The following is a 25,318-nucleotide window of genomic DNA, read 5'->3' on the forward strand; positions in this document are numbered from 1 at the left end:
ATGCATCTAGTTAAAAAAACAGTTTGAGCAAAATCCAGTCTTATATTAAAAAAATTATGCATGATTTTCTATCCAGTGTGCCTGCAGGACAACGGAAATGAAGGAAGCAACTCTACTTTGCATGATTATTTGGAAACCCTTGAGGTATTAAAAAAGTAAAATAGTGGCTTGCCTAAGGAAAGTGTGTTATACTTAGACGTTGATTTGTTTATTTAATAAGCATAACAAAAAGGCAAAATACTATGCATTATCTCTGTGAAAGTAAACAGAATTCTTATGATAAAGAAAGCAAATATTTTTTTCTCATTTAGGGAATTTCAGAACCAGATTATATGGACACTGAGATATAAGGGGGACATATATTTTTTGTTTCAGGTTTTAAAGACAAGGTAGTATCCAGGAAAGCATTTTTGAGTTCTGTCTGGTAGTGTTGTTAATAAAGGGCTCAACGAAAGCTAACCTTGACAATGTATAGATCTTCATCTTCCATATATATAATTCCATGTATACTGTTAGCAGAATTCAGTATATTTTCCTAGAAATAGAAGTTACACAATATGAAGAAAAAAAGAAGCTAGACAGTACGTGATCTGTCTTTTTTTCCTAGAAATGCACGTTGAATCTGAGGCACCTCTCCAGCTCCCTAATGTAAAATTCTGTTCAGTCAAGTGTAATGAATTTACTTTCAGATATTTTTCTCAGATTTCTAGCAGACTTTCTGCAGTATGAAACCAAACAGCATCACAATCTTTGTTATAGGAAGAGGCACATGAAAATTCACATGAATGTGGAAAGACTATAAATAAAAAACATTAGCCCCTGACCCAACAATTGTCCAGTAACAAGTGCAATTATGTAGACAAATGGTGCTGATCTCAGCCTTCTCTCCCCACAGCATGATAGTTGCTCAGCATAGAGCATTGCTGAATAGATAAATATGCTTCTGACGCTGACAGGGAGGAATATGCTTGCCCACAGTGTGATAGAGCATCCATTGACTGGGCTGACAGGTATAACAAATAAACATCTCAGCCATGGGTGATGCTGAGCACCTGTGACACCTGTTTTTGCTAAGTCAGAGTTTTGCAGGTGAATGTGTTAGTAAAAATGAAAGGTCACAGTCACCTGGTTGGAGGGACAGCAGAGGGGACAGCTGAATGAGGAATTCAGTTTTAGGGAGCCTCTAATCAGGCAAAAAATGCCAGTGGGACTAGACACAAAAAAAGCAGAAATTCCCCCTAGTTCAGGTGTGTTAAAATTATATTCGGGGGTTACCTTTCCCCTCAGAGACTGCTCCAGAGCAGGTACTGCCTGTCTTTGCCGCTTACACTCAGTGCTGAACCTCTAGGCAGCACCTTTCTGCCTGCGGAGGTGGAAAGCTCTTTGCAGTGCTGCCTTCCTCCCCAGAAATGTGTCTATGGCCCCAGGCCTGATCCAGGTCAGCACTTTTGCTGTGGCCAGGTAGTACTTCAGTGCAGGGGACCAAGCACTCCCCAAAGCTGCTAGCTGGGGCAAGTGAAACAGCCTGAGCTGCAGCTACACAAGGGTCCTGGCAAAGGGGACCCTTTACAGGGGTGCTTAGGGTGATAGAGGATGAGTGGGCAGATCCTGCTGGGGTGTCAGATGCTCTCCCACTGTTCTCATCCTCACTCTCTCTCATTCCTCAAAGATCCCATGGACCCACATCTGTCTTAACTTCTGGCATCCAACTGAGAGTCCTAAGATCAGAGGTATCATCACCTCAGGCTCTTCCAGTTAACATAGAGAAAGAGTACTGGGAGGGCAAGACCTCAAGGGACCCTGGTCTGTTTAAGGTCTGAGTGGGCCTTCCGAGGCATCTGTTTCTCTCTGTTGTCGGCCAAAAGCAACTGTTCTCCTGAATTACAAGCTTTGGTTAAGTGCCTAAAGGTAGGCAGGGCCACTGACAACTTCTGTACTCATTCCTGTAAGTGAAGCGAGTGGTCTCTGCTCCTTACACTGTACAGAGAGGCTGCTGCTCCTGCTGCTCCCCAGCAGGCAGAGGGAGCTGAGCCTTCAAGATTTGGGTCCCCCCAGCCTCCTCCTGCAGGCACAAATCGTGGATGCCCAGCAGCAGCCCTTGCAGTGAGTGCAGGAGCCTGGCCTAGGAGGGTCTGCAGGGACAGCATGTCTGTCTCAGGCTTTTGGCTGCAGAATAGGCTAGCGCTGCATCACCCAAAACATTAAAAATAGAAGAAAACGATGTCGCTGCAGCTGGGAGCCCTCAGGCTATGGCGTATGTCTGTGACACCCTCCCTCCAGCAGCTTCTCCTGGGGCTCTGGCAAAGGGCTGCAAATTCCAGGCAACCCAAAGAATTTGGGGCAGAGAGCGAATGTTTAGTGTCTTTTTAAGGAGGAGTGCCACTTCCAAATTATGATTCCCCCATTCTGATATAACATGGCAGACCCAGTCCAGCTTAAGAACAGGTTTGGCTCTTATGTCCGATGTAGCTCAACATGAACATAATTTATATATCATAGTACTAATAACTAGTTAAAAGATAACAATGCTTATTAGGCAGATATGGACACATTCTTTGCCTGTCTTGTCAGGGTACAAATAAGCAAAGAGCCAGAAGTACAGTTCACTTGGAAGGAACCAAGCCATTTAATTATTCTAAGAAAACTGTCCTCCTAATTTTTTTTCTCTTTCTTTCTTTTCACTAATGGCTGTAGTTTTCTTACTATTCACTGAGATTTATATATTGCAATAAAAGAGCACAGCATCTGTCTCCTGGCCTATCAACTTCATCAGGCTTGGGGAATTGAGGGGGAAAAAAAGGAAAAGAAAATATGGGAATATAATTGCTATAATTTGGAATTATTTTATGCTGCCATATGGAGTTAAACTGGTTTTAAAAAGAGAAGATTTCCATTTCAATGCTATTTGTTTTACAATAGAAACTTCCCTTTTCTTTGCCTTTCTACTTCCAGAAGGGTCTTATTCAGTGTATTCAGTCCTAGCCAAAAGGTCACTGCTGTCCTACAGGATAGTCCTCCCTCCCCTTCCTGACACCTCTGGATGCTGTGAATAGAGCTCTCTTTCTCTGAGGCTGAAATCTGTCAGCAGGAAGGTGCACTGGGAGCAGCTGAGCATCACCCTCCCCTCCTGGAGGTCAAGTGCATCACTCGGGGTGCTGCAGAAAATGTGCAAGGAGGGGGACGGGCAATCCCACCAAACCTCCTGGCTCTGACCCTACAGTGCTCAGTGTCCTGACCACCTTCCCACTGCATCGTGCCATTAATTTAAATTAATTCAGTCTCTTTGACAGATAGTTCCCCAGATAGGTGATTTTTAGTTTTATATTAAATTTCTCAGCCTAGTTATTTAATGATTGTATTTGTATATGCATTTTTCATTGTGAACTCTCGACTTTGACAAAGCATTGATGAAGTTACACATCCTGGAATATGAAGCAGTCAAATGGCTATTCATTCCAACTGAATTCTGACACTCCTAATCACAGTAAATAACATGTTTAATCTTAGTTTTGTTTTAGTGTATTCAGTGGGAGTTCTTATGGAGTGACATTCAGATCTGTGTGAGTAACGCTCTCCCTGGGCTTCTTTCTTCAATACTGGGAGAGGACGTGCAGTAACGCTGTTGCCATTCCAGCTTGTGATGTGAAGAAATTGGAGACAAAACAAACAGTATGAAAAGTAGTAAAAGGCCTCTATTGTAAGGCTATACTCAGCTTGGTGATTTCACTGGTTTGGGATCAGACACCTTGACTTGCACCAGATGGATGGAGTCAGAGTAGAACCCAACACTGGAGGAGGATTTGGGCTCTAGGAGGAAAGAACAGTCTCAGACCCCAAGGCAGACAGGTTTACAGAGAGACCGTCTGTACTGCAAGAACTGGCTATGAGGACATAAAGGGACCTTTTTTTCTGCCTTCTAGTGTATTTTCATACTTCCTAAATTAAACTGTGCCTACGTGCCTTTACAAGCATCCCTCTTTCTTCACTTCCTTGTAAGAACTCAGACCAGCTCCAAGATCTTGCTATTCATCAGAAACAGTAAAGATATTTGAAGAAAAGAAACGAAAAAGACCCATTTACTTGCAGGTAAAAGCTCAGAGGGAATGGATTATAAACAGCACAGAAGAAATCTTTAGAGAGTCTAGCTGCCAGTGCTTGGCATGCTTTTGCACAGCGTATGTGAAGGGAGATTCAGGGGAAAAGCTGGAAACACTCGAGATACAGAGCACAGGGTGCCCTTGTATCATCAGGGCACCTCCTGCCAAAATGCAGGTCTGTATTCCGAGTGAGCAAGTATTTGAGCTTCTGAAGAAAAAGGAATAAGAAAACCTGAATATCATTTTGTGAAACAGCTACATTAGTTTAATTTTAGCTTTTCAAAGTGTCTAGCCTCAAACAGACACACAGCCTCAGAGGTTTCCAGGTGAGGCTTTGAAAGTATAAGGTTGCAAATAATCTGTAAACATTGGCTTAACTGTAATGCTTGTTATCCTTAGTTATTGGTGATATTTTTTCTGTACTGCCATAGAAAAGGGCAGACTAGAGACTCCTAAAACATAACTCTTGTAAGGCAGTGAGAGTGTACATATCAAAATGACGAGAAAGGGACTAGATCAGTCCTCGGCAAATTAAGAATGTATATTCATTATGCCTCTAATAATGATAGTATGTTTTATAACATTACACTCAAGCAATTGTAATTTCAGTTTTATGGAGCAAAAAATGCAATCTCTGAGATTTAACTTTGAAGTAGTGGATTTAATTGACACTACTTGAAAAATATTAATGGCCATTCATTAGTAGGTATTGTCGCTCCTTTTATCCTACATGATTGTTTTAATTTAAACTAGCTCTCTGCTTTGTGTATAGAATTATTGACAAAAATATGTCTTTCTTCAGCAAATGATTAGCTAAATCATCCTTTTATTTACAAGCAGCACTGTGTCCCTCTGCCCTAAATCTTGCTAGTTGGAAGAGTGGGAGGGAAAGCAATTTAATTAAGTTAACTTTATTGACCCGCTGGAGCTGTTGTTTAATAGCATTGCTCCCTGGAGTGTAGTGCAGGTAAATTGAATGAATGCCACAGAATATCACTTCCCTGTATTGCATATTTCGAACCTCTGCCAGGCAGTTTGGGTTGAGCAGCCAATCAGGAAAAAGGTTTTTCCAGCCTTGCTGGCATGGATGGTATTTCCCATTATGCTCAGAACGAGGTGCAGAGTGTTACCCATGCGTTCCTCTGGACGTACCGAGAGGGATAACTCTGGGATTGTGTGTTGCGCTCAGCTGCTGCATTCAGAAGGCAACTTTGTGGATTGCCTCTTCAGCCATGTATCCAAAAATACATTTTTATGAAGGAGGAAAACTAGCATGTGAATCTGAATGAAGGTGCTGTGAGTAAACTATTTAATACTAAAACCTCGATACACTCATTCTGCATGAGAAATCAGAGTCCAGAAGGATAGTAAGAGACATCTTCTGGAGCCGTGCTTGTCATTAAATACTTGGGAACAAAATGAAATATTACAAGGCTTCTTTGTTAAACTGTTATTCGGTAAAACAAAAGCTAAAAAGATTTCCACAATGTTTTCTCATAGATAATACTGCCTGCAACTCTTTCAGTTATTGCTTCTGTCATTAAAAATTTTGTCCAAATGTCATATTAATCTATAAAATGAGTACAGCAGCTCCTCTGCATTTGGCTGGGACACATCTCTTTTTCTGCACTATTCTTCAGTACTGCCCACTGAGTGATCAGAGACAGCATTTCAGTCTGTTGCATCTGCACTTCCAAGTAAAGCCAGATCAGTAGTTATGCAATGTAACAGCAACTTCATATAGCTTTTAACCCTTGCAGAATTTCATATTTCTCTGAATAAAGCTGAGACCCAAAGATCCAATCCTACAGCTTTGCTTAAAGAATTAAATACAGCCACTCATCTAATATATGTTTTGCTCTGGAAAATAATAAGAGGTGCAACTTTAATTACAGTTCATAGTTTTCTCATATTCATTCATAATTCAATGTCTTGAATAAGTTTGCATGTAATTTTTCCTTTTATATGAGAACAGATTTTTCTTGGCTTCAAACTGATGCTTTTAATTTTAAATGCCTACAAGGTAAGAGAGGTGGGTTTGCAGGGGAGGGGCACTGTCCTTTCTTCCGCTGACCAAAACAGTTGGGAGAAGCAGGCAAGTTTCAAGCATGTAAGTCCTTCTTTAGGTCAGACTCGGTTGTCTTTAAATAATCACACTTAAAGCATTGCAGCCACAATCACGACCCCTACAGTAGGCATTATGCTATTGGTGAGAAGGACCATCCTTTAGAGCATCATTTCTCATGACACCATGTCACCTTACGGGGGGCTGGCCCTTGAGGTGATCACTCTTGGTTTCTCTGACCTTTATGCCCTAATAAGCCACATACACTCTCTGAAGGGGTGTCATATACTTTTAATATACAAACCCAAGATGTGGTGCAGCCTAGGAAACTCCAGGTGCTCCTAACCTTGCCCTCTGCTCCTATTCTGGCGTAGTACCAAGAGTGGGGAGAGCTACTCTCAGCATCAATATGAAGTCCAGAAGTTAAAATTGCCTCCAATTCAATGTTAGATTAACATGGCTTTTGGCTGGCACTGCATGTTTGTGTATTATTTACACTAAAGAATGATGTCTTTCATGAGTAATCCTGAGAAGTTTACTAGCTGATACTCTCCAGCGCTCTGTTACTTTATCTTCATTAAATGTGTGTTTTGGCAGCCGTTGTTTGAAGTCCATAATCCATATCTGTACAGTAAGTGCAGCTTCTGTGCTAATGGTTGTGTCTGGGCTTGGAGGCAGGCCTTAGAAAGCAGACTTCTGTGATTTTCAGCTATTTTTTTGCTTCCTATAGAGTTTTGGTTGTGACATTAATATTCTGAAAGCTTTATTGTGTATCTAACAGAATGAGAGGAAAATACACATCCATGATGCCATCCTACAGTTCCTTCCAAATGCAACAAATGAATCACATTGAATCATAAGTGACTGTTTTCCTGCATACGTATTCATACTATATTTTTAGGTGAAGTTCTTAAAGGTGTTAAAATACAAATATGTAATACATACATGAACTTTAGTTTTACTTGATTACATTTCTAAAGGACTATTAGATCAGGGTCTATAATATTATTTATTTAGTATGTTTAATATTTGACTAAACATTTACTAATTTATGTGTATATTAGTATTAATATAAGTTATTAAATGTTAGTTGATAGTTCTGTATGGGGTGCAGAACTCATGCTTAACACCAGTTTAGATTTCCATGGGTTTTAGTCGTGGCGAAGTTGACTTTAAGTAGCTCCCACTCCTGTCCACAACCTGCCACCTGTCTCTGCCTCTTTTCTTCCCACTGTGCTGGTATAATTTTTTGTAGGACTGAACACTGACCTGGGTTAGCAACCCTGGAAAATTACCCATCTCCTTTCTCTTCATCTCAAGGTCCTTTATAAAGCAGAGCAACGTGCTCATCTGATTTGCAGTGTAGCCCCCAGATCATTGCTCTGATGCAACTGAACATGTATCATATAGAAGGGAACTGCTTCAGTTCATTCAGGCCAGAAAAAAGTGTCCATCAAACTACCACTGGATTTTAAAACATGTTATTTTCTTGATGCTTTAGCCTACAAACTCTACATAGACATGTTTAAGGTTAAGTACTAGTAATGGTGTCTTCTCTGAACCAAATCTTTGCTCAAAACCTTTGCCAGTACATTTAAGGATAAATTTAGCTTTTTATATTTGAAGTTTTTATGAGTCTGGAGCATTTTTAAGGCCAAAAGCTAGGAGAAAATCTAAGTTGGTGCACTTACACCACAGAAAAGTGTAGTTTGTTTATTTGAGGATTAAGTATAACAAATTTTTCCTCTCTGTACTTACAAGAGTTTGCTGATTTACTATCTGGGTGTTTTTTTTTCAAGTATAGGTTATATCAAGTGGATAGAAGTAACATATTGTAACTTTTTTTTTTACAGCTACTAACAGAAAGTTTCACAGTCACATCTGTTTTATTTTGGGGTTGGTCTTTCCCACACCTAAGGGACACTGAGACAGAAGTTTTACAGCTGCAGAGGGATGGCATAGTCTAGGCTCCAGCTGTTCTGCTCAAAGACATTTCTGCTTCCTACTGTCACTGCCACTCGCCAGCTGGCAGTGCTGCCCCTGCGGTTTTGCTAATACAGTGGCTCGCGTGATTGCTCCTTAGCGTGAAACTTGCAAACTCAGCCAGGCCAGGCCAGATCCACAGTTCATACTACTTAAAATAAACTGGCTGATTTTGCCTTGAGCATTTTAGAGAGTGTTCACATGACCACTTCTGCTGGCACAGCTATGGGGCAGAGTGTGGAAAATAGGGAGGAGTAATGTCGTCAAATCAGTGTAATATTGTGTGCAAAGTGAGTGTTTGCTATTCCCCAAGTCTTAAGCACTTTAAACACAAAAGAAGGCAGGAGAAGTGGCTGTAGCATGGTTTTCTCCAGCAGACTTGCATTCAGGTGTGATGCAAAGCATGCAACAATATGTATACTGACATGCAAATATTTTTTGTTCACACTGATATCTAAACATTCATTCATCTTTTTCCCCCTTCTAAAGACTAAAACTGGCCTATGCTAGCATTTTGAGGTTGGTTTTCTTTTACTTCAGATTAATTGGTTGTTAATTTATTTAAGTAAACAGAGATCAATGAGGATATGTCAAACCTTTGGTACAAAAGTTTGTTTTAGACTACAGTGTGCTCTCTAAGTGAACCAGTTAGAGACATAAAAGTTTATTAGGAGGTGCTTTCAGCAGATCACAGAGATTAACCTGACAGCAGATAAGTAATGCTCCATAATCTCAGCTATGGAAAGGCCTAAGGAATTTGAAGAGTTCAGTTTGGTAATTTGCCAGGAAATCCCTGACAATTCCTCTAGAAGTATATGAAGAAGATAACATGGCCTGGACACTTGAGGAGGAACCCAGATGCTGAACAGGGTTTATTAGCCTCTTTTTGTCCTCTGGAATCAGGAACCTATTGCTGCAATATCCAAGCCGATTGTTGGCCTTACCGTCTACGTACTGCAAAAGGACAGCAGCACCGTTGTCGCAACAAGAAAGGAAGATCCATTAAAAGCTGAAAAGTGTTTCACCAACAAACTTACAGTTTAAATTCTCTACCAGTAGATGACAAAAACCTTTATTAGAATTAACAAAAAGTAGGGGAAGAAATGTCATTTCTCATCTTGGAAGGCACATATGAGAATTACTTAATCCCAGCATTCGTTTTCTTAAATAAGGGAGTTTGAATAAAATCACTGAGAAGAACCTTGTGCCCTTGCACACATGCACAGAGTAGTATTTCCAAACCTTGACCACAGGAGGGGAAAAAAAACATTAAGAAAGAAAACTTGTTAATACAAAAGCCAGGAACTCTCAAGGGAACTCCATAGTACACTGCCTGTGGAGGTATTCTGATTCAAGAAACTACTTCGAAAGCACATCCATCAAGTCAGAGGTGATATTTTAAAGTCTTTTATTGAAGCATGAAAGGCCGGTAATAACCAACATCACAATTTCTGCCAGAGAATAGGAATTGAATAGTCATTTCAGTATTTTATTTTATGATCGTCATTAACTGTCTTTTGAATCCAGGGTATTAGACATGAGGAGAGCTGCAATTTAGGCCAGGAAACACCCCAAGCAGTTGTTACGTGTCTTGATTTTATGTTTTCTTTCCTTCATGATCACTGTACCTTTAGCAAAACCACTTATTTCTGTATGTTATTGTTATTCTTCTTTTGGGAAAGCAGTCAGGTAGCATTATGAAATACCAAGGCATTGTACTGAAAAACCCACCCTGCATTAATGTTATAAGAGTGAACCTCTATATAATGTTTCCTTATATACGTTTTGAACTGGGATATTTAGTAGGTGTTTCTGGAGCAAAGGATTCCAACACAGCTGCTAACACGAACCATGGCAGGAGATGACACTGTCTTTACTTTTCTGCGCCCACAGACTGCTTTGTGTAGATGCACTAGCTGCTCCATGGGGTGTTTCCATTTGGCTGTTTGTCAGCAGCTGAATTCCCTGCTGAGAATGTCTTCTCTGTAGAGATTTATAGACTTACTCTGTAGTTGGAAGAACCCAGTCAGCCAAGCCAGAGGTTGAGTGTCCATGCTGCTCACCTGGGCCTGTGTACTAGTGCTCAGGTCAGCATCACAGCAACCCAGTTCGGGACTAACAGTGCCCAGGGCTGGATTCCATGAATGGTAAACCCTAAAGCTACAGTAAGCTCTGTCACCCTATGAAGTGCTTCACGTGGCATTGTACGATAATAAGGCCCAGACCTCTTGTGTGGTGAACCTATGAACACAGTGAAATAGACCATCTCTGGTTCTCCATGCATGCTCAGAAAATACATATGGACATCAGACAGGAAGGTTCCTTCTGAATTGTCCAGAGAGCCTGGTGAATTACATAAATTCTGAACGTGAGCCACCGAAGCACACGTGGGTGTTCTCAGGGGCCTAGTGCACAGCCTGAGACACTGCATTAGAGTGCAGTGTGGGGCAGTCCACCAGCACCCTCGCTGAGCTTTCAAAATTGTTCTCTTGTTCCTTTTCTGCCCCCCCACCATTTCTAGGAGCTCAGAAGACCTGTTGGAGGGACAGAACCCTTATCATGGGTACTGAACTCCTTTGAAAATCTGCTTCAGCTTTTATTGCATTGGATTGTCTGGCTTTATTTTATTTTCCATCTCTTTCCTCTTTGTTTCTCTCAAGATGGTTGTTTTCTCTTGAAATTGAAAAAGTGTGGGTAGTGCTGAAAGTAGAAGAATGGATGTGCATATATGCATTCATCACCCTTTCTTCTTTCCTGTGCCAGACAACAGGGGCATGTATGTCTGCATCTTTTCAGCAGGTAGTTTCCTTCCTTCATACAGATCAATCCCTTGCCTTTGTCTCCATTCAGAGTCAGGGGGTGGTGGTGTGTGCAGCTATGCTTTCTTGAAGGAGGAGGACTGTATTATTTTCACCATCCAGACAATGTTTATCACCTGCAGTAGGCAGCATGGGCTTTGCATACTTTTTTTGAAGTCAGGCACAGGGTGATCTTTTCTCATTGCTCTACACTGGCTTTATACGTCTGTTCTGCCTTCCCAATTTCAGATGTTATCAGCCTGAAATGAATCTGAAACTTAGAACAAACTGCTGTTCTTTTCATTCTCATAATTACTGTACCAAGCATAGGTACAAGACTTGAGGATTTAGTTTTTCACTCCAAATGAGAAATGTCAAATGAAATAAGGATTCTAAATTATCTTTTCTTCTTTCTGAGAGAAAGAAAAGTTACAGCTCACTATCAAGAATTAACAGAATGGAGATATCTCAGATTCACATCAAAAAAGAAAGTGGGATCAAATTAGTTGATCATTAAGTTAATCATAATAAAATTACATTTACAGGTATAATAGATGCATATAGAGTGCATGTGTATGTATAGTGAGTGTGGATACACACACACACACATATGCAGTAAGCTGTATAAATATGTTATCTTTAATATTTAACTGTGCTTTCCTCTGGATAGGTAAAGCAGTAGGACCCAGCCTGGGTCACTCAGATTCAAAGAAGCTCTGAACATGTTCACAAACAACTTCTGTGATGGTTCAAAGCATCAGTATATATTTTAAAAGACTAATGTTTCATGCTAAGAAGCATGTAAGTGTTTATTGGACTTCTGTTGTAAACGAAAACAGAAATGTTTTTAAACGGAACCTTATCCAGAGAGTATGGACAACATACCTAGAAGTTAAATAAATAAATAAATGACTGAAGACAGAGAAATAAAATCTCAGGTAATGTCATGGTGACAGTGGATAATTCTAGAGAACCCTGTCTTTTGCTAACTTCAAAACATGGCTAAAATATCGCTTGCATTTGCCTTACATCTAAAGCACAACTTCATTGCAGGCTGTGCTGGGAATTTACTTGTATTATAATTGTTTGACACTTACTGATTTTTCAGTTAAAAAAAAAATTCTATTCACAGTGTTATTGGTGTATATTGCAATATTTTGTATTTTCCTTACATTCCCGCTATGAAAGGGAGACCACAGCTGTGTGACTTTCCTTTCCTGATCACCATAAGATTTATAGAAAATCATGTCACTCTTCCTCTAGCCCATGCATTCTAATTCCTGGAAACTGCACTGGTTGCCAGAAGAAAATTAAAAGAAAGGAAAGAAAAAACTAAATAAGAAAAAACATCAAGTTACCGCCAGGTTTTCATGGAATTAACAAAGCCTCCCTGTTGCACAGATTACTTTGGGTGCTGAGAATTCTGTCAGCACAGAAGCAGCAAGGGCAAAATTACATCCAGGACCACGTTTTATTTACATGACCAGTTCCCACTGAAGCCACTGGAAAGTATCTTTGTGGTACTTGTGAACTTGTACGAAAGCAGCATTGCTTTTAAGAAACTAGTGTTTTTCATTAATTGACAGAGGTTTAAATGTATTTTGTCACATTGCTAATGATCGTGTTTCTCTTGCCCTAGTTTTACATAGCGAACAGAAATTTCTTCAGATTTGTTATAACTCAGAGCCTAGCAAGGCAGATTTGTTCCAGAAGTGTGGTGTGGAAGTCCTTCTCTGGGTCTTTTTTAAGGATGGGATTTCAAAGAGTCGTCTTTGACTGATACAAGCAGCATTCATAAAGAAAGGTGAGAGAAAGCATAATTAAGGTAATCTCAGCAAGTTATGTCCCTGCAGCCACTGTGTTGCCCTGCCTGTGGAACTGGTGTGGCTATATTGAAAATGGGAGATGATTTTGGTGGAAGTCCTTCTCACCATTCTTTATGTGTTAGCCATATTTTTGGACATGCTCGGGAGAGGGGTTATCCTTATAACCTATCCCATGGCTTGGCCTTGAGGAGAGGCTGAGAGAATGGGTTAGGGGTAGAAGATCATATTCAGATGGCCTCATTTCTATGTAAGTTCCTGTGTCAGGTGTTACCTAAAGTTTTAGAGTCAACCAAGTGGAAAGAATTACGCACAGGAATTAGTGTTCTTATATAGGCCCTGTGGCAATGGCTTATACTTGGTACATAAAGGATAATATCTAAATGTAAGTAAGCATCATCTAACCACCTTCCTCGTGGAACAGTTCATTAATGTAAGACACGTTAAATGGAGGAATATCAATGGTGGCACTTTAGCATAGCAAATTCACAGCTTTATTTGTGCTCTAGAATACCATTCACAGACCATCATGGTGCCCTGACTGGAAACACAAAGTAGCTTGCTAATTTGTGTGTGTTAATAGATTTGCTGTGTTGCAGAACGCATATAACTGAATAATTCCTCTCTCCTAATGCGGACGTTTTCCACTATAAGCAACTACTCAGTCATTTAGCAATAATTGTTGATATTTTTAAAGATATGGATTATAATCAATATCTGTGAGTTATAATTATTGATTGGGAAAAAAGTCCATTGAAATAATTAGCCATTACTACTCAATATATTTCCACGTGGACTAGACGCAATTGCCATAATTCTAGTTAAATAAGAGGTTGCCTACACACTGGCCTATTTAACAGGTTTTACAGGAAGAAAAATCAAAGAGAAAAGTCTAATATTCTGTCTCTAGATTTTCTATAGGTTTTTTTGGGGGTTTCCCATTCTATGGCTCCATTGTGGCAGAAAATAAATGCTTTCATGCGTGTGATATCATTGTATTCAGAAGCCCCAGGCCTTGCCTAGTAGAACTAGCTCTGATGAGCAGCTTTAATAATTTAAAAGATAAATCTAGCACTGGGAGAGGAGGGGAAAAACACTTTTTGTGGAGTTTGACCCAATATAACTTGTTTTACACATCCAGCAGTCTTGAAAAGTTTCAGGGAGGAGCAAGACCTTCTGTTTACCATGGAGCCACTGTCATGCACACCACTCACAGGATCTGTTCTTGGCTAGAATAGCTCGGTATTCAAAGAAATGGTGGCCATTTGCTCCTGGAGCATTGCTGTAGACTGGATTTAGATCCTATGTAATGGCGCAGATTTTCCCTATGTGAAGTAATGGAAAATGAGAAAGCTGCTAGTTTCCTGACATGTATAAATGCTCCATGGAAAAGAACAGCATAAATACCAAGAGGCTGGATGTGAATAAAAGGAGAAGCTGGGAATGACTGGCAGTGTTATGTAGAAGTAGGATAAGAGAGAGTATGGGAAGAGTGAAGAGGAACAGGAGCAAGAGCAAGTATAGGTGTAGCAAAGAGGAGAAAAGAGACCAACAGACTGGGAGAAGGGAAGCATCCGTAGGAGGACCAGGAAACTGGGAATGGAATGATGAGAACAGAGAGAAGAAAAAGAGATTGCACATTTTGTTATTTAATGAATGGCTTAATGTGCCAGATGCTCAGAAGATTTTTCATCTAAATAATGCAACTGAGTCATCTTCTTAACCTGACTTCTCTAAGAGTTCCCTTACAGCCAAATGAATGTATGTGATGACTTATAATGTGATTGTGACAGAAGATGCAAGCAAAGCAGGTTTGAATCGGATACCTGTAGCATATTGGGATAGCTCTTAGGCAAGCTGGGAATTGATGGAAAATGAGTGCACCAACACAACTGTTAAAGCAGAATGCTAGAGAGTGCTTCTTTTTTTGTTTGAAATACTGCTTAAGGATCAGGACACTCCCGACCTTCATTTTCCCCACTCAAAGATGGAGTATCAAAAGCTTAGTCCTTTGCTTTTAGCCACATTTCAGCTCAAGTAGCTAGGCGGATCTTGATCCCCTAATAATTTTTAAGCCATGAAAGGCACTCTGCCTACATGCCTTATAGGCAACGGTGTGCAGCACAGACATTATTCAGTCAAGTTTTTGCAGAGAACAAATCACAAGTTCCTGCCAATGAGCAAAAAGAACTCAAGGCAACATCCAATTACCTTTGTGCTCACTTAACACATAAGACACTGTACAATATTGCAGCTTGTTGCTCCTCAGTAATGTTGCATATCTCATGTATCCTGTAGGGGTAAATTTGATTTCTCCATCTGCTACCCCCTGCCTGTCCCCCGTGTGTGACATTGAACTTCTGCATTGCTTTGGCCAAAGGTGACCAAAGTAATTTCTGTCATACAGTCTTTTTTCCATAATGGCACTCTTAGATTTAAGGTGGGATTGTTTATAAACATACTTTTTTATAACTTGAAGGAAAAATGTTATAGAAACTGAACTTTTGATCATATGTTATTACAGGTTTCCTTACTGTAAGCCATGCATGTTGCATCCTTTGCTCTTCATGCAAAAAAATACTGTATGAAGTAAAGTATGGGCAAAGATTACTTCAAATAATTTTATTCATCAACTATGTGTGGAAACACAGACTACCGAGAGAGGCACCAGTAGGCTAAGAGATTATTTGAAGTGATACTGCCAAATTCTCAAGTGCCCCTTTAACTTGTTAGTGGATTAAGATGTAGTCATTACTTTAAAATGTGTTGCAGATTCCAAAGTGGTCTGCTTTACAAGGGGAACATTTGGAAAAAATGAAAATGTGAAGGCTGGATGAGAACACTGCCTAAATGCTGTGCAAGGGGTAGGTCAATTCAGAGTCTGAAATCAAACCTGGTTCTCTCCTTTCTGTGGCCAGTAATGTTTTTGTGCCTGCGTGATACCACGCTATTTAGTGAACAACTACAAGGTTTGGGAGAAAAAAGTAACAAGTTAATGGCTGTTGTGATTTTGAAGCACACTGATCTTTCTCCCTGTCCAAGACAGAGACTGCAATGTGTGTCAGGAAAAGCTATTATCAACGTAAGATTTACTGGAAAATAGTAATGTTAGGAGAAGTTAAAATCAGAGCAAAGTCTTCAGGTTTTGGAATATTAAAATATAGATGATGTATTATAGTCAATGTAGATAAACCACTTACCTTCGTAATGCTGATGTAGGATGAGATTTTGGAAATGCTCCCCATTCAAATATCCTGTTTGGTCCCCATACGCTCTCTGACAGGCAGTAATCAGGGCAAAGCACTGCTGAAATTGATTCCTATAATACTGGGGTTTTTAATGAAAATCCTGATGACAAATTATCTTTGTCATCTCTTTCACCATTTTATCCCTTGTATCCTAAGTTAATTACATGGCATTTTAATGGAGGCTTTTTGAGCATACTGTACACGTCAAAGAAAAAGCAAAATGCTGTCAGTTTCTGGAACTTGCCCAAACTCTCACAAACGTATATGAGTTTAATTCCAATAGTGTTTTAATTTGGGGGTTCATGGTTTATATTTCTACCTGTCAAACACTCATTCGGTTTCTCTTAGCATAATATCTGGGAATAAAAAACTGTATTCTCCCTCTTGCTTGTCTTTTGTGTATAAAATGAAAGAAGCAGTAACTGAACATCCACAGGCTCATGATTTAGGACTAAAAAACATGATTAAAGAATGTTTAAATTAGGCAGCACTGTGAGTTGCAAAGGGGGCGAGACTAGGTCTGTTGAAAAGTGAAAAAAATGTTGACAGGTAGCAAGCAAAATTTGTGAGATGCTGAGTTGGGAGGGGTTTTATTGTACTGTCTCTTGATTTTATTTTTCAGCCATATTGTCAGACTTAGCTATGAATCATTATTTACAAATTAATAATTAAAAATTCAAATAATTTACATTACTTATAGTTAATAATCATTAAGTACCACTGCTCCATTACTTTTTATTTCAACTTAGTCAGTGAACACAATTTAGTGACTCTGGCTCCTGGTAAAAGTTGAGATGCATCTTAATTTCTTTTGATAGAGAAAAAAGTTTCATTTTAATTTCTTTTTATTTTTGTTTTACACTTAAACTTCCTTTTTTGCAGATACTTTGTCTGAAATGAACAAATACTTCAGGAAAAAATTTGAAGTTTTCAGAATTACAACAGCAAATTAAAATAGAGGGTTCAGCATCTTGTTCTGGGCACTGCTTGGCAGGTTCCATGGTAGCCTGCCCTGAAGTGGAAAAGGACCCAGAGAGGATGCTGCTTTCTGAGGACAACATCCCAGACCTAAGCTCAGCCCAGCCCATGGCCCAGGCAGTCACACAGGCACAACAGAGAGGCAGGGAGCTCCAGCCTGGGCTCTGGTACCAAATGAGAGGGCAGGGGAGGCCAAGGAGGGCTACCTTGGAGCAGTGCAGACCGCTGTATGGCCATGCAGGCAGGGAACTAAGGAAGCTGGAGCTCATCTGGGTTTGAAATTGGTGAGGAATGGGAAGGGCAACAAGAAGAGCTTCTAAAGGTAGCAGCAAAAGGAGGCCTAAGGAAGATGTGGGGCTGCAAAATGAGGCAGCAGACGTGGTAACAAAGCACGCTGAAAAAGCTGAGAAACCTAGTGCCTTCTTTGCTTTGGTCTTCACTGGCAAGTTCTGTCTTCAGGTCTCCCAGGCAGGATCTGGGAAGACTGAGTTAGTGACTAAATACACAAACTGGATATACATAAGTCCGTGGGACAAGAGAGGAAGGATGCGAGGATGTGGAAGGAGCTGGCTGGGATCACTGCAAGGACTGCTTTGTATCTTCTTCAAAAGGTCCCTAGGAATCAGGAGAGGTTCCTGAGGACTGGGAAAAGCCAAGTGTCACACTCATCTTCAGGATGAGCAGGAAGGCAGATCTGGGAAATTTCTGTGCTTATAAACCCCCCTTCAGTCCCCAGGAAGATCTTGGAGAAAACACTTCTGGGAACCACATCCTGGCACATGGAGGACAAGGATGCAATTGAGAACAACCAGCATGGATTCACAAATGGCAAATTGTGGCTGAACAATCTGAGAGCTTGCTCTGAGCAGATGGCTGGTATAGTGTGTGAAGGCAAATGCAAACTCCTGAACCTGAGACATAACAAGCCCATGCGGCAGCACAGGAGGGGCACCAGCTGGCTACAAAGCAGTTTTGCAGAAAAATTCCTGGGGGTCCCAGCAGACAACAACTCCAACAAGTCAGCAGAGCATCCTGAAGGTCAGCCGCATCCTGGGCTGTACTAGCAACAGTGTAGCCAGCAGGTTGACGGAAGTGATTCTTGCCTTCTGGCGCTTGTGAGACCCTGCCTGGAGGACTGTGTCCTGTTTTGGATTCCTCTGTAGAAGATGGATATTGACGTACTGGAATGAGACTGTTGGGGTACCGGGTGGCTGGAACACAGGACATACAAGGAGAAGCTGACAGAACTGGGTTTGTTGAGCCTGAAGATGGAATAAGGGCGGCGTTGAATCATTTTATACTACCTACTGGCAGTGTACAGAGAAGGTGAAGCCAGACTCTTCCAGGTAGTGCACCATAATAGGACAAGAGGCAACAGACACAAGTTGCAACATGGGAATTTTGTCTAAGTATCAGAAAAATCTTTTCTGCCTTGAGGAGGGGGTCAAATACTGGCACAGGTACCCAAAGAGTCTGTGGCATCTACTTTCTGAGAGATACTGCAAAGTTGACTGGGCAGTCTCTGAGCAACCTTTGAACTCAGATGTAATTTCAAAGCTGATCTTGCTTGAGTGGGCCCAGATGAGCCCCAAGGATCCCTTCCAACCTGATAATTCCCACAGAATTTGTTTTTGCTTGCTTAAATGGCTGCTTTAAGAATTCAAATAATATTCCTGGGGCACTTTCTATTTTGAAGGAAGAGAACAGTGAAAATGCAGATCATTATTATTACCAAAATGTAAGTCACTGCAGCTAGAAAATATTATAGGAGTGGTCACGTATACCAGGCTGCCAGAATGGATTGTAGATTTTTGTTAAATAGAACAAAAAAATCAGTGAAGCATGTTTAATCCGCAGAAGTGAAGAGTTCTGCAGACTTTGTAAACAAATACAGGGTAAAATAGGTCAATTTGGGTGATTTCCTAGCCTGGACAAATCCAACTTAAATATATTTTAGCATTTGTCTGTCTTGTTTATTTCTTCTGCTTAAAATGCAAACCACTTTCTTCACCAGTTTTCTCAATCTTTGCAAATATTCTTTCACTTAGAGAAGAAATCTGGTAGGCCTTGGGGGTTGAGGAAATGGAGGGAAGAAAGTATCGTGGACTTTGCTGAGATTTTTCATTCCAGAATATGGGCAATGATTTCTCTTTCAAAATCTTTCACTAGCTGTATATCAAGACCTACCTGAAAGTAAGGGACTCTACTGTCCAATGGCTCTGTGAGCAGAAGTGGTTTTTCTCAAGAGGACAAGCCTTTATCCTCCCTCTTATGGTCCCAGAACTCCTGTGAGGGAAACCTACATTACTGACTGAAATAAACCCACAGCCAGAGTGGTGGTCAGAGCTGCGGACTGTACCAGGTGAATTCCAGGCTCAGAGAGCTTGGGTACAGATGCTGTAGAGCTCCCAGCACAAGATGAGGGAACCTCTGGCCCCCTTTTGCTGTCCTGACACATGCTGTCAGTGGTTGGTTTGGCAACCTTGTGCCTCCATGCCGAACTGTACAGGTCTGCTCAGAGAACAGCTCTCCCAAGGGTAAGGACAGAAAAATGGCTTTGCTGGGCCTAACCAGCAGGCCTGGTATATTTTTCTAAACATAAATTATAACATATATTTCACGAGTGTAAGATGGCAATGCTAGGGGGCTACATTTTCCAGTACTTTTCTCAGCCTTTCCTGGTCTGAAGTTTAGGGACTTGGCTACAAATTATACTTTTGTTTCTAATAAACGCTGGAGGTGTTGGGCTGTCCCATGAATTTGTATCATTGCTTTTTTAATTTATTCAGGCAATATATTCTGCAATATATTCTAACTATTTATTCCGTAACTTAATTACCCATTCTGTAAAAAGGTATCTTCCATTTTTAGGCATTAATCTGACACTCCAACATTTCATTTGCTGTTCTTTCCTTCTTGTATTATTAGTAGGGGTAATAGTTTTTCCTGATTTGCCCTTCTCAGTGTGGCACGTGATGTTATGGGTTTTGTCACATTCTTCTGAGCTATCTTTTCCAAACTGAGTTATCCCAGCCTACTTGTTGTTTCTCACACAGACACTGTCCCTTACCTTCAGTTATCTTACTTAACACCCTTGTCTATATGTTTTCTACTGTAGGTGAGTCCCTTGGGGCTTAGAAGGTAAGGCACATTTTCTCAGTGGCAATAAGTTTTCTTTCTTTCATTTCATTTTCCTAATAATTCATAATATTCTATTCACTTTAGGCTGATGTTTCACAGGACTGTATGTGGTTTCTCCAGTTGCAGCAGCTGTATTTCAGAGTGGTAACAGCTAACTTATAGCTTATACCTGGGTATGTGTGGTTAGGACTGTTTGGTTTTTTTCCAGATTCTACATTTATCAGCATTGCATTTCATTTGCACTTTTATCACCAATCACACAGAATTGAGATCTTCCTACAATTTTTCAGTCACCCTTAGCTTTTACCTAATTTACCCATTTACTCTAAATAACCTAGTGTGATTCACTGTCACCTCACTCTTCAGCCTTGTCCAAATTACTGACGATTATGTTGAACACTGCATTTCCCTGCACTGATCCACTAGAAATCTCTCTGACTGTGAAGAGTGACCATTTACTTCTACTGTGTGTTTCATATTGTGTAACCAGTTTTAAGGGGCTTGTTCCCTGTAAAGAAAGGTTTTGGCCTAGGAATCTCCAAAAGCTCTTCCACAGTGAACACCTATGTAAAGAATTCCCCTCACTTTGCTGGCATACCGTCTGATCTTACTTGAGCTCACTTTTCACACCCCAATTACTTATCAGCCCTACAGACTTTCTGGCAGACTTCCTTTTCCAGATGTGCTTAGAAAACATTTTATTATTGGTTTTACGCCTTTAGCAAATTGCTTTTCAAAATCTTTTTTTGGCCGGGCTTATTAAATTTAACTTGCCAGAGTTGATATTCTTTTCTATTTTTCGGGTTGGGAAATTACTTCCACTTTCAGAAGAACTTCTAGTAATCTCCTTTACTGTGCTGTGTATTGAAATGGTCTAGGAAAACCAGAGAACTCTGGAGAGTTTCTCCTTCCGTCTTCCCTGCCTTCCCCCCAAGAATGATCTGACATTAGGTATGTAGTTAAAGTTATAAAGTAATTATTGTTCTTCTTCCAAATTGCTTTCTCTTTCTTTTGTGTCCTCTCAGAAAAGGAAATAAAGCATGAAGAGAACACTCATAAAATTCAAACGATGGTGGCAAAAAATCAAAGGGAAATCAATTGCAAAAATGGATAGAGAAATTAAAGGTTGGTGTAAGCATGCATGGATAAGAAAGAAAGAGTAGCAGGAGGAAAGAATAGGTTGGGAGAAGTTACACAAACAAATGAAACAACAATTGTACCAAAATAATCCCTTCTGAAATACTGAAGGTTTCAGTGCAGGTTGTACTACGGATTAGTGGGATGATTCTAGGAATAAATTCCGTTTTCTGAAAATTATACCCAGATAGAGAGAGAGGTTTAATTTTGGCTATACGCGTGTGTGTACATACATCCTGCCTCAAAAGTGAGGAAGACTGAGGCAGCAAAGCTTCCAGATGCCTTGATGGCACTTGAATAGTGAGCAGGTCCCCCAAGCCAGAGGCAAATTTCATCCTGGGCAGCTGCTTGAATTTCCTCACCCATCAGCAGACTCTGAACGGCAGGTTCAGCCTCTTGTAAACATACAGACATGATTTCTGGGTATATCCTGGCAGTGACTGAGCACTGCACCCTGAAGCAGCAAAGTATGCTACCAGATTACATCAGTGCCTTGCAGGATTGAGTCCTGTGAGCTTTTGCTCATGAACCACTCCAGAAGGAGAGGTGCTGATTTCTCCCTGAGCCTGCTGCTCTGTGCAGAAATGGTGGGTCTGCTTGATCCCTAACAAGGTCTAACATTTCTAGCCCTTACATTTGAGCCCTAACATTTCTAGCAATGTATTGCCAAATTTAACGTTTCTACAGATTTGAAGGAAAGAGATATCCTTTTGGAACCGAGCAATTATCAAACTTTAAAACTGCACTTGCCGCCCCTGAAAGGGAAGGAAATATAAAAATGAATATCACTATACATACAAATAATATATCTATAACATATCTATGGCTACTCAATGAGTTCTGCTGCATTCTGAGTTCTTTGAAAGGTCAAGTTGCAGTTGCAGTTTTAAGCATGATTTTTTAACTAGGCGTAACAATGACATTTTAAACTTCTTTTTCTGAGGACAGATCTAGATCCTCCAAATGAGTGAAATCACGGTAAATGATAGCATTGGTTGTTTCTGACTGGCAGTCTTTTAAAGTCCACTGTACAGGGCAAGGGAATAAGCAACTGGGAGCCATCAGCACCTGGGCTGTGATCAGCCCATAAACTACGTGTTTTGTAGCATGCAGCAGCTTTGGTTTTGTCTCCCAATTGGGTCCAAGATGTAAGATTTAACCTGTAAAGCCTCCTGGGGTTTGAGCTGTAGCAACTTTAAGGCCTCTGCAAGGTTAGCAGCTTTTTTGCACTGATCACTTGAGAAATGTTTCTTTCAGGTAGATACCGTCCCTGCCCTGAAGCACTCATTCTCTCTTTCATTGAGGTGTTTTACACGTAGCTAAAGGTCTACATATATCCTGAATAAAAGCTCCCTGATCGGTCACTTTTTCTGATTTCCCTACCTCCTCATCAATGAATGCTCGCTGGTGCAGGGTTCTCTCTGACCCCTGTGAAGTGAGAAAATTCTTTCAGAAGGGAATGCAGGATGGTACACAGACAGGAAAGGAAAGGCTCAGAGCCATAAGAAAGGAAGTAAAAGGATGTGAAAAAGTTTGGGAATAATTATCTATTCTCAGTCTAGAGAGCCTGGCAATATAGGAGAAATAAGAAGAATGTAACGGTGGAGAAAAGAAGTATGGAGAGAAACCTCATCATAGTTATATGACACAGAAAAGTGACTGAAGGAGGAAGAAGACTGTACCAGGAGACACCGCTCAGTACAAAGCAAAACACAGTGGTAGAAGTTAGAAAGGAAAATGAAAAAAACAAATGGTCATGAGAAAAATTTGGTTGTTGGTTTTTTTTTTAAAGAAAGCTCAGTAGAAAATGAACACAAAACGGTACATAGATAAACCATTTTTTCCCCCATAATGCTGCAATGCTCCAAAATCTAACTGGGCTGCACTAATAGCAGCTCTGTGAGGTAGGACAAGGTTATTATTTCATGTCCATGAAGCTGAAGCACTGAAAGACAAAATGAATCTCAAGAGAGCACAGTGGAAATCTGCAGGTGGAGAAGGGGTCTGAATGTGGTAAGCATCACGGAAGGATCTCCTCCTTCAGTAAAGTCTGAACATTTGAAAAACAATAATGCAATGAAGTAGGATATGAAGTTGGGAATAAAAAGTCATTATGGTATGGTAAGATATGATTTTATGTTGAACAAAATTATTATTCTGCATCTTTTCCTGTTGTTGCTATGCTAGTAGACTTGGCCAACAGTGGTATAATCTGCCAGAAAAGCTGTAACAAATATACCTACATAAGGCTTTAATAACTAGCTCAAAACAATAATATTTACTGACATTTCAGTGTTATCTGCCAATATTGACACAACGAGTGTTCTGATGGTACCCTATGATGAGCAACTGCCAATACACACTTCAAAGCTGTTCCTGTTTTTAAATCTATTATTTACTCTACAGCTCTTCAGTAGTTTCCTGATCAAACTAGTCAAGCTCTACCCTGGCATACTGATAACTTATGTTGCACCAGCATATTGAAATATCTCATGGTAGCCTTTTACATCAAGAATTTCACTGCACCCAAACTCTTTCATAAGGAACTTAAAGAGCACAATATGGACAGCTTATTTTAAAGTTCTTGATCATTATAGGGGAACTGTTTGCTTTTTTGAGAATGGTATTATACTGATGCCCTTGCAGAAGAATTAAGACTGACAGAATCACAGAATGACAGAATCACAGGTTGGAAGGGACCTCAGGGATCATCTAGTCCAACCTTATAAGGAGGACTTCATACATTTAGCGTCAAAGCCTCTGACTCTCAGAAGAGTTATGACAATGGTGAATGTAGTCATTGCTGAATCTTCTGAGAATGCAGAAGCAAAGCTAAATTGAGTCTTCATCTTCCAGCAGCAAACCGGACTGGCTGTGAGCATAGGCAAAGCAGAAATTGCCTAAGGTAGCAGGCTGCTGGGAAGACAAAGCGCATGTCCCTTAACATCCTTCCCTCCCCCCCACCCCCCCCAATTTTGTCCATATTAGGACTGGGAAAAACAGGTTGTCTGAAACTGCTGCTGCCCCTAAAGTAGGAGTGGAAACTATTGGTAGAATGCCCAGTGCCAGCAGCTGTGATAGCTGACTGGTATCAGTCCCTGGAGGCAGCCAGATTAGCAGCGTGGATCCTCTAGATCTCTCCATCACAATTCCCCACTTTTCTGCGGCAGGCAGGGGTGGCCTTGTCCCATTTGTTATTTTAGGAGGACTGACTGCCAATTTTCTCTGAGCCATTGAAAAGTCTTGTGTTGGCTCTAGAATAAGGGCATGCAAAATGTTTATAGTCTTAAATGAGGAATAATCGTGGCCTTACTTACATTTAGAAATACACGGAGTGTCCTTGGTCTAAATGTTGTATGTACCATGCTACTCATTCCATAAATGCAGATGACATTATCAGCATTTCATTCTCCAATCCTGGCTATCTCAGTTTCTTCTTTTTCTACCCAAGGTTCTTTGCTGTGAATTCAACATATTAGTGTTAAAAACAGTTTTCATTCAGGATGAATGGGTGTATGTTCTGCCTTCACTGTATGCATTTGAGATTGGAACCACAAAGGTGGTTCGGTTTCAACTTTCTGCCTTCTCTGTGTTTTCATGACTTTTGGCTTGGTGATTTCTACACCTTCTGCCATGAGAATTCTCAGACTACAAATGCAGTAACCAAATTAAAAGTCTAGAAGTTCCATAACTGTCTGACTGGTTTTGGTGTCCTGGAGCTTTGTTCCTTGAAGCTGGCAAATTTCAGACATTAAGTGAATTGAACTGTTACTACAGATCTGTGAATTCTTCCCTTGATCCATCCTGTGCTTGTGATACTCCCTCATGTTGCAGACAGTGTTTTTCAAACTGGCAGAATTTTACAATATAACTGCTTCTCTGGTTTTACAAATCCAGGCAGCTTTTTATTCTAATTGTTCAAAAGTGTCACAGCGAGCCATATTATAACCCCCCTTTTTATCATCTGTATTAGGTCAAGAATCATATTTGTGAGGCTTGTGAGGATCAGATTTCTTACTCCTTATTTCATACTCCTTATGGCTGCTTC

General features: G+C 40.4%; 1 protein-coding gene across 2 annotated transcripts in view; it reads left to right on the forward strand.

Moving 5' to 3' along the window:
• Positions 1 to 25,318, forward strand: part of LOC142053177 (poly(rC)-binding protein 3-like) — a 429,523-nt gene that overhangs the window by 245,797 nt on the left and 158,408 nt on the right. Inside the window, exon 1 of one of the 2 annotated variants that reach the window (XM_075084436.1) lies at positions 4,063 to 4,086. The exons of the other annotated variant lie outside the window; for it this stretch is intronic. The gene's annotated coding sequence lies outside the window, so the exon portion shown is untranslated. Of the gene's footprint in view, positions 1 to 4,062; positions 4,087 to 25,318 lie in introns of those variants that run through there. 2 annotated transcript variants of the gene reach the window in all.

Source organism: Phalacrocorax aristotelis, chromosome 2 (assembly GCF_949628215.1).
Source record: "Phalacrocorax aristotelis chromosome 2, bGulAri2.1, whole genome shotgun sequence".
Taxonomy (NCBI): Eukaryota; Metazoa; Chordata; class Aves; order Suliformes; family Phalacrocoracidae; genus Phalacrocorax; species Phalacrocorax aristotelis.